The sequence below is a fragment of the Lacerta agilis genome, chromosome 3 (assembly GCF_009819535.1).
Source record: "Lacerta agilis isolate rLacAgi1 chromosome 3, rLacAgi1.pri, whole genome shotgun sequence".
Classification (NCBI taxonomy): Eukaryota; Metazoa; Chordata; class Lepidosauria; order Squamata; family Lacertidae; genus Lacerta; species Lacerta agilis.
Genome location: NC_046314.1, coordinates 112,926,556 through 112,937,949, shown reverse-complemented (window position 1 = coordinate 112,937,949; position 11,394 = coordinate 112,926,556).

Sequence of the window (11,394 nt, the reverse complement as noted above, 5' to 3'; positions counted from 1 at the left end):
ATGATCAATTCCCAGTGTACACCTATAGAGCTCACGTTGCATCAGCGGGTGTTGGTCTTTGCCTGCCTCAGACTCCTCCTTAAGGTGCAGCTGGGCTTCCCACAGACTTGCCTGATGCTGAGTGAGCCTCTAAAGGAACTCTTGGTTCCTTTGGGACCCCAGTCGTATGCAACACTGCTTGCGCCCCGATTAACCTCTCTGAGGAAGTGAAGTGAGGCGGGAGGAGTTGGGGGGAGGGGGAGAAGGAGGCTGGTTTGGCAGCTGCCTTCTGCTCCGGAGGGAATGGTTGGAGCAAGGCACTTTCCTGCCTTGCTCCAGTGAAGCTGAAAGAGCCATTCGTGGCTGAGAGAGAGCTTCCTCAGAGGAGAGGAATCCTGGGCCACTGAGTTTTTCAGTGATCATGCCTTACAGGAGGGCAGATCTCTGATGAGATGGAGAAGTCACTGTGGAGATCAAAACTGTTCCCATGCTTAATAGGAACAAATGGGAATCTTCTTTTTTTAAAAAAAACCCTTTACCTAGAGCATGTCTGTCTGTCGGAATATCTATCTATCCATCTATCTATCTACCTATCTATCTATCTATCTATCTATCTATCTATCTATTTCTACATCCATCTATCTAGAACAGGGGTCCCCAAACTAAGGCCAGGGGGCCGGATGTGGCCCAATCGCCTTCTAAATCCGGCCCGCGGACAGTCCAGGAATCAGCGTGTTTTTACTTGAGTAGAATGTGTCCTTTCATTTAAAACACATCTCTGGGTTCTTTGTGGGGCCTGCCTGGTGTTTTTACATGAGTAGAATGTGTGCTTTTATTTAAAATGCATCTCTGGGTTATTTCTGGGGAATAGGAATTTGTTCATATTTTTTAAAAAAATATAGTCCGGCCCTCCACAAGGTCTGAGGGACTGGCCCCCTGCTGAAAAAGTTTGCTGACTCCTGATCTAGAAACTCAGCAAAAAATATAACAAGGTGTGACCGGACCATTCTGTGAATGATCACAGAAATCGGGCAGCGATAAATACTTGAACATACAACCATACAGGCCTTCAAAGTATGCCCCCTCTGATACAATGCACAATTGACAACATTCGTAGAACTGTTGGAAACTTCTGGAGAAGTCCTCTTTCCATACTGCTTTCAGTTCCCTGGTCACAGCAGCTTGGACATGTGAAATGTTGGAAAATCTGAGCCCTTTCAGTGCAGATTTCAGTTTTGGAAAATGGAAGAAATCTGATGGGGCCAGATCCGGAGAATATGGAGGGTGGGACAACTCAGTAACCTCAGTGACAATTTCATGAGGAATATGCAATTCTTCCACCATTGTTCGGATGGACAAACGCCGATCCTGCTTCAATAACTTACAAACTCTGTCGACATTTGCCACTGTTCTGCTCCTCGATGGTCTGTCAGGCCGAGGGTCATCTTCGACGGTTTGCCGCCCTTCACGGAAATGCTTAAACCACTCATACACTGTCTTTCAAGTGACAGCTTCATCTCCGTGCACAATAGTTACCCAGCCTGAGCTGGGAGTTCCACAGCTGTATGACTCCTTGCAAACACCCTCTTGGGATTAGAATCATAGAGTTGGAAGGGACCCCATGGTTCATCTACTCCAACCCTTTGCAATGCTGGAATACACACCCATACGGGAATCAAACCTGTGAGATTGTCATTATCGGCACCACACTCTAACCAACTAAGGATGTTGGCACGGGGAAGGTGGAATAACCTGGGAAGGGGGATTTGGAGCAGAGAATCCGCTCTCTAATTCTGAGTGGCATAATACAAGGTGTGACCGGAAAACTCACATATACATGTACAATACTCACATATACATACATTAGTAATAGATATGACCTCCACTATTTTTAAGCAGCATTTGAACACGGTTTGTCATGCAGTCTACTAGTTTTGAACAGTCACTGTTGATTTTCGGATCCCTGTACCACACCTGAAGGAGCTTCTCCATAGTCGTACAGTCTAGAGCACAGAGGCGACTTTTGCATATAGCCCACAAATTCTCAATGGGATTTACATCCGGGGAATTCCCTGGCCAATCAAGTACCTGTATTTGCTGCTCTGTCATGAATTTCTTCACCGCTTTCGATGTGTGACAGGGGGCTAGGTCCTGCTGCAATATCCCAGTACCATCAGGATACCTCTTTTCCAGCTCTGGAATAACTCTCTTTCGTAGAACCTCAATATATTGTGGCGAGCGCATCATTCCTTCTGTTGGCTGCAGGCTTCCGACACCATAATGATCAACTCACTTTTCGTGTTTGTTTTGAGTACAGGATTACGAGTAAGATAGAAAACATGCTTTGTTTCAATTAATTTGCACAAGGGTGTAGCTTCACCCTCACCCTCCAGGCTCCGTCCCGCCTTTGCCTGCCCTGCTTCTGATCACTGTCTCCAGTATGTTTGAAGTCAGAGGTTGGCTGCCCTGAATTTGAGCAATGCTACAAGAGCCTTAGACATCAATCAGGGCGCCCATCATTCTCCGAGCTGGTGCACTGGGGTGGAGCGACACTCGAGCATGGAGGAGGAAGAGTTGGGAGGCCGGTGACTCTGTGTTCCTTCACACACACCCTCCACTTTCTTAGACACATCTTTTTCGTCCACGCACCTTCCTCTGGTTCGGGAGCTTCCAGGCCTCTCACATCCTATCAACTCGCACCCATGAAGCGTTCTGTAGTTCTTTTCCCTCTCTTCCTTTTGTTCTCCATTGCTCAGGCAGGTAAGAACAGCATTGTGTGTGTGTGTGTGTGTGTGTGTGTGTGTGTGTGTGTGTGTGTTGGGGAGTTCCTCTTACAGCCTTGCTTTGTCTACGAAGGGCTTATGCATACGTCCATTTCCCCACCTCTACCCCCTGGGAAAACCTGTAGTTTAGTTTTCCTTGGATTGTTCCAATTTAGCGCTAAAGAGCAGGTTTTCCAGGGGGGAAATGGTGCAGCAGTGGCAAAACCACTCGCCCGCCCGCCTAGGAAGTGCAGGACACGCAGGAAAGTTCTCAGACCCATGTTTTCTAGCCACAGGACAAGCAGAAGTGTGGATGTACTCAGAGGCACAGCTAACTGCTCCGGCACCTGGAATGACGCACATGCTGTGCACCCAGGGGTGGGGCCATGGGGGGAGGGTGAGCATCCCAGGGAGCAAACCGCCCATGGGGGTGGAGCGAGCCGCCCATGGCAGGCTGCTTCCTGGGCGGGGGGGAGGGGGCCAGGCAAACATCTTGGGCAGCCAAGGGGCTAGAAACACCCCTGCCTGAAACTGATGCCGAGAACCATTTTTCTGGTCCAGGACGCAGAAGGCAAACAGATACGCAGACCTGCATCCTACGTGAAGGCTACTGCAGGAGCAAATGCAACGAGACCACCTGGGCCATCCCGGAACTAGATCTTGGGACCTGCGCCAATGGGAAGCAGAGGTGTTGCCGACCTGAGGAGCTGGTAAGGCAGTCGGTAGCAGTGACACCAGCAGTGTTGTGGCAAATTCAGAACTGCAGGGTCTCTTCATAGGGTTGCTTGTGGAGGAGCATCCCAGATCCCTAGATTTAAGGCCCAAAGCTGTTGACCTAGGGGTGGCCCCCCTGATAGTGTCACAGCCCCTCCAAGTGTCCCTATTTTGCAGGGACAGTCCCAGATTTACAGAGTCCATCCCGGTTTCTGATTTGATCCCGGAATGTCCCGCTTTTCCTTAGGACGTCCCTATTTTCATCTGATAAAATGTTGGAGGGTATGAAGTTATGCGACTCTTGAGCCAAGGAGATAAGTAACTATACAACCTTTAGAAGACATCTGAAGGCAGCCCTGTGTAGGGGAGTTTTTTGTGTGGTGTTTTTTTTTACTATTTAATGTTTTATTATGTTTTACATATGTTGGAAGCCTCCCAGAGTGCCTGGGGCAACCCAGTCAGATGGGCAGGGTATAAGAACAATAACAACAATAATAAATTTATTATTTATACTCCGCTCATCAGACTGGGTTGCCCCAGGCACTCTGGGAGGCTTCCAACAGAACGTTAAAAATATGATAAAACATCAAACATAAATAATAATAATTGAATAGGACGTCCCTATTTTCATCAGAGAAATGTTGGGTGGTATGGTATCATGGGGGAGACCCCTGCTGATGTCACTGGGCAGGCCCTGGAGACGGAGGTTCATTGGGAAAGGGGAGCAGAAGAGGGCAGACTCCCCTCCCTGAGAGTCTATGATATAATTTGCATCCAGCTGAAGCTTGCAAGCTACATGCACACTTCTTCTTCTTCCTCCTCCTCCTCCTCCTCCTCCTCCTCCTCCTCCTCTTCTTCTTCTTCTTCTTCTTCTTCTTCTTCTTCTTCTTCTTCTTCTTCTTCTTCTTCTTCTTCCTCCTCCTCCTCCTCCTCCTCCTCCTCCTCCTCCTCCTCCTCCTCTTCTTCTTCTTCCTCTTCCTCTTCCTCTTCCTCTTCCTCTTCCTCCTCCTCCTCCTCCTTCTCTTCTTCCTTTGCCTGCTTGGAGGTTCAAGCCCTCCACTTGCCACCTGGAGGGGGCCAGGCAAACATCTCTCTTCATGATAGTCACAGCCATGCCCCACTCACATCCACAACCCCTCTAAGATTATACTGCCTTCTAAGACTATACAATAATAGGGATGCATTGCAACAATCAGTGCAGATCTCCTTGTGTTGCCCTTCAGCTATAGCTACTATTTTCTATGCACATACCCAGGCAAACGATTTGGAGTGCCCCAACATCTTAACTTAATTGGTGTTTCGCGCGAATTTCATCGTACTTGATGAAACCTTCGCCCCATTCCCTTGAATCTGAAGGATCTTGGGTTTTGGGGGGTTCCTAAATCCTTCGCGGGTGGGACGCAGGTGGCGCTGTGGGTTAAACCACAGAGCCTAGGGCTTGCTGATCAGAAGGTCGGCGGTTCGAATCCCCACGATGGGGTGAGCTCCCGTTGCTTTGTCCCAGCTCCTGCCCACCTAGCAGTAGAAAAGCACGTCAAAGTGCAAGTAGATAAATAGGTACCGCTCCGGTGGGAAGGTAAACGGCGTTTCCGTACGCTGCTCTGGTTCGCCAGAAGCGGCTTAGTCATGCTGGCCACATGACCCGGAAGCTGTATGCCGGCTCCCTCGGCCAGTAATGCGAAATGAGCGCTGCAACCCCAGAGTCGGACACGACTGGACCTAATGGTCAGGGGTCCCTTTACCTTACCTAAATCCTTTGCTCTGGAGCATATCTGTCAGGAATGCTTTGATGGTGTTTCCTGCTTGGCAGGGGGTTGGACTAGATGGCCATTGTGGTCTCTTCCAACTCTATGATTCTATATAGTGGCTAAAAGGCTATCCTTTTATGTTGACTGTGCGCTCATCCACACATTTGCTTGTGCAGTGCTAAGAAAGCACACAGTTGGGTGGTTTAGCTTGCCCTATGCTTTTTAGGCACGGGTCTGAGTGGTTTAGCACTAAATCAGAACAAATGACAACCCATGAGAAACCTGCTTGCCCATTGTTCCAATTCAGGGCTAAACTTTAGGTTTCTCGGCCGGGGGGGAGGGGAGTGTGGAGCGACAGGGAAAACATGACTCTGCATGACTCTAAGAAACTATAGACAGAGACCCTGCTATGGAAATAGTGATAGGTCATGTGTCGCCGAAGAATTGATGCTTTTGAATTATGGTGCTGGAGGAGACTCTTGAGAGTCCCATGGACTGCAAAAAGATCAAACCTATCAATTCTTAAGGAAATCAGCCCTGAGTGCTCACTGGAAGGACAGATCCTGAAGTTGAGGCCACAGTACTTTGGCCACCTCATGAGAAGAGAAGACTCCCTGGAAAAGACCCTGGTGTTGGGAAAGATGGAGGGCACAAGGAGAAGGGGATGACAGAGCATGAGATGGTTGGACAGTGTTCTTGAAGCTACTAACATGAGTTTGGCCAAACTGCGGGAGGCAGTGAAGGATAGGCGTGCCTGGCGTGCTCTGGTCCATGGGGTCACGAAGAGTCGGACACGACTGAACGACTGAACAACATGTGTTGCTTACTCTTCTTCTCTGCCTGGCCCTATCAGTCCCTACAGTTGCCATATGTCCCAGACATAGCCAGAATACTGCAGTCGGAAACAGTGTCTGGCCTGAGATCGCTTTAAAGTCCCAGAAAATCTGGACGTATGACTTCTGTCGGAAGTGTAGATTTTGGTGGTTTTTTATAATAATAATAATAATAATAATAATAATAATAATAATAATAATAATACTTTATTATTTATAGCCCACCCATCTGGCTGGGTTTCCCCAGCCACTCTGGGCGACTCCCAACAGAATATTAAAAACACGCGAAAGCATCAAACATTAAAAAAACTTCCCTAAACAGGGCTGCCTTCAGGTGTCTTCTAAAAGTCAGACAGCTGTTTATTTCCTTGACATCTGGTGGGAGGGCATTCCACAGGGCAGGTGCCACCACCGAGAAGGCCCTCTGAGATTTTGCAAAGAAAGCACAACAACTTTTGTGTCCGGGGTTTTCCCTTTTGGAAACATGCCAACCCTATCAGCCCCCCACTCCACCCAGGGCTCAGGACAACTACGTGGGGGGTGGGGGAAACACAACACCCCTTCCTACTCCCTACAGGTGGGAAATGACTACAGAGCTGCAAAAGGAGAATCGTTCTGGTTTCGTGGTCTGACTGCAAACGTTCTCCCTTAGCTTCCCAGCCACCAGGAGATCTCAGATGGGCTCCAGCCATGACAAACGCCTTCCTTTCTTTGCTGTGTTCTTCATTCGTGCCATGTCACTACGACAGGTGAGAAGGTGCCTTAGTGCCTTGGCTTTGCACACAGACGGTTGCATGACAGGACTGGGGAGGTCTCTTCCCTGAAACCCCGCAGAGCCACCGCCAGAGTCCCTCCAGACGTGCTTTTTTATTGTGGCATTCATGATGGCCTCATGGCAGCACAAGGGGGTGTTGTACGCACCCCTTGCTTTCAGTACTGTTTGAGCTTGCCAAGTTTTTGCAGAGGGCATGCCGCTTTGCTTCCAATCTGCGCACGTTAAAACCATTGGCAATCAGAAGAAATCTCTATCTCGGGCACGTCTTTAGCATGCGGTGGCAGCCTTGCATGATGTGGTTTGGGTAAGGCAATGTTCTACAGCAAGCAGCCTGGCATCAGCCCTTGGAATCTGGGGCAGCTAATGCCAAGGTAGGGCACACCAGCGCTGGCACCTGTCCCAGGCCTTCCACTCAGCTTCCATTTTAAGTTCCTCCAATCATACAGAGTTGGAAGGGACCCCGAGGGTCATCTAGGCCAACCCCTTGCAATGCAGGAATCTCAGCTAAAGCATCCATGACAAATGGCCACCCAACCTCCAAGGAAGGAGTCCGTAACCTCCTAAGGGAGTCCGTTCCACTGTCAAACAGCTCCTACTGTCAGAAAGTGTTTCCTGATGTTTAGTCGGAATCTCCTTTCTTGTAACGTGAATCCATTGTTTCGAATCCTGCCCTTGAGCCGAAGAAAACAAGCTTGCTTCCCCCCCTCCATGTGACTGTCCCTGAGATATCTGAAGACGGCTCTCATATCTCCCCTGAGTCTCCTCTTTTCCAGGCTCTTTTCCATACACAGCTTCTTCAAGCGCTCCTCATAAGGCTTAGTTTCCAGACCATTGATCATCTTAAATGGTGATGTCCAGAAATGGACATGGCATTCCAGGTGTGGTCTGACTAAGATGGAATAGAGAAAAATCTATTACTTCCCTTGATCTGGACAATATGCTTCTGCTGATGAACCTGGAGTGATACTACAGTGGCTGCCCCAAGGCATTGTGGGTAATTAAAATGACTTCTGGCAACTAAGTCTGCAGATGCGTAACGGCAAAGCCCCATGGGACCATGAAACTCACGGGGGGACCTCGGGGTGGTCACCATCACTCAGCATAGCCTGCCTCACAGGGTTGTTGTGAGGATAAATGGGAGGGGAATGGGGGGGGGAGACCCATGGGTATCACACTGAGCTCCTTGAATGGTGGGTTGCAAGCTGCAGAAATGGCTGCCAGGATTCCCCTAGGGCTGGAGGAAACAAGCTTGGCCTTCATATCACCTCTCAGTCTCCTCTTTTCCAGGCTAAACATACCCAAGTCCCTCAACTGCTCCTCATATGGCTTGGTTTCCAGCCCCTGGATCATCTTGGTTGACCTCCTCTGCACATCTTCCAGCTTGTCAACATCCTTCATAAATTGTGGTGCCCAGAATTGGACCCAATATTCCGGGTGGGGCTTGACCAAGGCAGAACGCAGCAGGACTACCACTTCCCTTGATCGGGACACTATATGTTGATGCAGCCTAGAATCATATCAGCTCCTTTTGCTGCTGTATCACGCTGTTGACACGTGTTAAGCTTGTGGTCTACTAAGACCCCCCAGATCTTTTTCAACTGGCAAGCCCACATCCTGAAGTTGTGCTTCTGATTATTCCTGCCTAAGGGCAGAACCTTTTCTTTGTCTGTTGTGAGACTGGTTTTTTAAAGTTTTACAGTTTTGGCCTAGTTCTCCAATCTGTTAAAGCCCTCTTGAACCCTGATTCTATATTCTGAGGTATTAGCTACCCCCCCCCCCCCAGTTTGGCACCATCTCCTCTATTCCTTTATCCCCCCCCCAATAAATAAAATTGTCCAGCAGCACTTTAGAGACCAACTAAGTTTGTTCTTGGTATGAGCTTTCGTGTGTATGCACACTTCTTCAGATACACTGAAACAGAAGTCACCAGACCCTTATATATAGTGAGAGGGTGGGGAGGGGTATTACTCAGAAGGGTGGTGGGAATGGGTGATTGGCTGATAGGTGTGGAAAGCCTGTTGACGACTGTTAACGACTGCAATTGGTCTTACAGGAAAAAGCAAGGGATGAGATGGCCAAAAATAGCTTTATCATGTATAATGAGATAAGAATCCAATGTCTCTAATCAGACCAGGTCTCTCCATGGCTTTAAGTTTGGTAAAAAGGTAAAGGGACCCCTGAACATTAGGTCCAGTCGTGGACGACTCTGGAGTTGCAGCGCTCATCTCGCTTTACTGGCTGAGGGAGCCGGCGTACAGCTTCCGGGTCATGTGGTCAACATGACTAAGCCGCTTCTGGCGAACCAGAGCAGTGCACGGAAACGCCGCTTCCTGCCAGAGCGGTACCTATTTATCTACTTGCACTTTGATGTGCTTTCGAACTGCTAGGTTGGCAGGAGCAGGGACCGAGCAACGGGAGCTCACCCCGTTGCGGGGATTCGAACTGCTGACCTTCTCATCGGCAAGCCCTGGGCTCAGTGGTTTAACCCACAGTGCCACCTGCATCCCTTAAGTTTGGTAATAAGTTGTAATTCAGCAACTTCTCTTTCCAGTCTACTTTTTGGACATTTTTTTTTAAAAAAAATTATATATCTACTGTGTCAGACCAACATGGCTACCTACCTGAACCTTTATCCCAAGTTACTGAGGATGATATAGCTTATGATACCAATACAATATTGTTGAATGGAAGGGAATGGACTTGTGTGTTCTGTTTGACCAACACTGGAACAGCAAACTGCTTCCCTCTAGTGTCCAGATCCACAAAAAACCACAAAACCTTGTTATTTGCTTTAACAGCATTCCCATTCCCAATTTTGAAGCACCTCATGTATGGGGCTAGTCCTTAAGACAGAGAGCACCCTACCCACTAATCTTTCACGACTGGGACATGTGAAAACAAAAGACACAAGACGGCCATTTGTTTTGTTTTATCAAATAGGATTTGCATTCCGCTGTTGTGTCGAGCAAATGTTATCGCAAACTTTCCAGTGCCCTGTCACCTTCCTTCCACAAAAGAACCACAAGAAACCTCTGGGCTGTTGTTGGCATCATTCTGTCTTGAGAGACAACTGAGTGCACCTCTGGGGGTGAAGTCAAACCACCGTGTTGGAAGCACCAAAGTGACCCCGGGACATAAGTCTGGGCAGTGTGTCTGGAGGTCCTGGGCTCCCTAGATGAAATGCCTCTCTGATGTGATCCAAAGGAAAGCAGAGCAAGATGTCTGGCACCAGCTTGGCTGCCGGAAGGAAGTGTACAAGGCACCATCCAACCGCCTTAGGGACTCCACTCTGGATTTGTGTAGCGTTTACACCTCAGCCTTTCCTCTCCTGTAGATGCTGTGCAAGGCAGTGGAGATTTAGGACCAGACTTTTCCTTCTCCTAGATGGGCTCCCTTCCTAGTTTGATGAGCCTCACCTGCCCCTCTCTTCCCTATACAGCATGTGCAGAAATCGCCTTCTTGACCGTTGGGACTCATTATTGCTCTTGCTTGTTCAATCCGCCGGAGCTTGTCTTCACATATCTTCACATCTGTCTATCTATCTATCTATCTATCTATACATACATACATATATGTTGCTGTTGTTTAGTCGTGTCCGACTCTTCGTGACCCCATGGACCAGAGCACGCCAGGCACTCCTGTCTTCCACTGCCTCCCGAAGTTTGGTCAAACTCAAGTTGATAGCTTCAAGAACACTGTCCAACCATCTCGTCCTCTGTCGTCCCCTTCTCCTTGTGCCCTCCATCTTTCCCAACCAACATCAGGGTCTTTTCCAGGGAGTCTTCTCTTCTCATGAGGTGGCTAAAGTATATACATATATATATATATATATACACACACACACACACACACACACACACACACATAATATACATATATATATACACACACACAACACAACACAACACAACACAACACAACACAACACAACACAACACAACTGTATTGTTGTTTTTTAGTCGTTTAGTCGTGTGGGTGCCAGTAACGTATATGTATATGTATATGTATATTACACCCACCCACACCAATATACACGCACATTAGCACAGTCACATTCACACGTACAACGGCCAATAAAAGCAAACCCTCGCCTTGCCTCGCCCGATTATGACGCGGCAGGATTTGATACCGGAACCGCCGCGCTGCGGAGCCGAGTTTCCAGCCGGCACCTTTCGTCCCGCGGCCTATTTCCGGTAAGGGCAAAAAGAGAGAGCGAGAGCACCACACTAAAGAGAGGGGGAATGAGAAAAGCGAAGGACCCGGAGGCAACTTCCCCCACTCTCAGCTGCGTCCCCTCATTCGCCGCCGGGAGGAAGCCCGGCGAAGGCGGATTGGTCGCCGGGGAGCGTCACGTGGGGAGCCCCCTCCCGCCACTCCGCCTCCGGGCAGCGCCGGCCCCGCCTCCCGGCTGCAGCGGGGCCTTTTTCGTGTGTATTATCATTATCATTATCATTATTATTATCGCTATTATTAATATCACTATTGCTCTCCTCATTCCTCACCTCATTTCCTCTCCCCCCTCCCTCCCCCCAAAATAACGGCCAACCGCCTCAACATCCGGGTACCGGCGGGGAGCTCTTCCT